Below are 1,613 nucleotides of genomic sequence, written 5' to 3' on the forward strand. Positions count from 1 at the left end.
ATATTGATGAAAGGATGTTTGCTAACCAAAGACAAATAAAACACATCTAGCCGTGCCTAACTGGGAGTTTTAGGGATGTGTTCACTATGAACCTGTAATCAGCAATAACCAAAAATCATTATTTTGTGCCTTTATGAGGGTATCTGCTTATTTGTTTTTGTAAGATTACATAAGCATATAGAAAAGAAAGGTGTAAAATATCACTATGGGTTTTTAATGTGGTAATCCTGGAAGATGATAGGTAACACAGAGGGGAGTAGATGATAAAGCAGGAGAAAATACAAGAAAATAATTAATAAGAAAAAAAAAAAAAGAAAATGCTGCTTGCGTACAAAACACCCGAGAAAACATAAATCTACATTTATGGCAATGTTTGGAAAATAAATGCAGTTGTCATAAAGATTTTCACTATGGAAATTGTATGACTTTCTATGTTTTCTGTATTCATTAAATCCCATCCACTTATATTTTGTTTATTCTCATCACTATTTTGGATGCCCAGTGTGAGTGTGTGTTGCATTAGTTTACTACAAAATATAGTATCTGTCACAGTTTGACTCCTCTGATTGTTTTTTATCCCAAAATCGAAAAAAGATAATTGTGATCATCATGATTCCTTTAAATAAGAACATATCTCTGTATATTAAATTTTATAAGTAACATAGTTATCTTTGTATAACTTCTACTGCTTTTTAATTACATATTTCTATGTGTCCTACTGTGGTGTTTATAATTTAAAATGAATATGCTCTTATTCTACTGTACCAGTGAATAGGTCTTAACTCAACATCTCCATTTTCTATTTCATATTCTTAAGATTTTTCAGCTTCATTCAAAGTTTGAAATGCCGTGTAGCCTTCATTATTCTAGTGGGATATCTGATAATCCCATACATGGTGGGCTGTGGTAAAAAGCAGGCAATTGTTTGGACAGCAGTTTCTCAAAATTATTTCTTAGCCAACTAGCAAGAAGATTTCAAATAATTGCCCTGAGTATAAATAAATGAATAAATATATTAATTATGATGAAACTATTTTACTGTATTTCACAATATGCTTTCAACTTATTTTGTCCTTTGACCCTTGGTGAAATTAAAGGAATATAGCTTTAATTATTCATTTCTTCAACAAATCAATATGTCATTTCCTATATAATCAAGGAGAAATATGATAAGGCCTCTGATCTTCAAGAATACCTCTCAAATGAGGAAATAATAATAATAATAACAACAGCAATAGTTGTAAACACTGTTAACAGTCTATAGAAGATACTATGATAAGCTTACAAGACACCTAAGACTCTAGGAAGGATAATGAAATAAGATAACATTTGGAAAAATATGACTGATATATGCTAAGTGAATAAGGGAGAAAGAAATGTGTTTCGACCAGGTAGAACAGCATGTACAACAGTACCTGTAAAAAAATGTGAGGCATTCTAATACAGGCAGAGAATTTGCAGGATCAGAATTGGATTGGTACTGAAAACGGAGGAAATGAGGCTGCAAACAGGCAGTAGTGAGACTCCTATGCTCACGAAAAGGAGTTAGAACTCCAGAACGCTTTATAGACTGAATCCTTCTTCAAAACTCTGAACTTATTTTTAAAACAATC

Source organism: Hyaena hyaena, unplaced genomic scaffold, assembly GCF_003009895.1.
Source record: "Hyaena hyaena isolate Hyena2069 unplaced genomic scaffold, ASM300989v1 scaffold_1958, whole genome shotgun sequence".
NCBI lineage: Eukaryota > Metazoa > Chordata > Mammalia > Carnivora > Hyaenidae > Hyaena > Hyaena hyaena.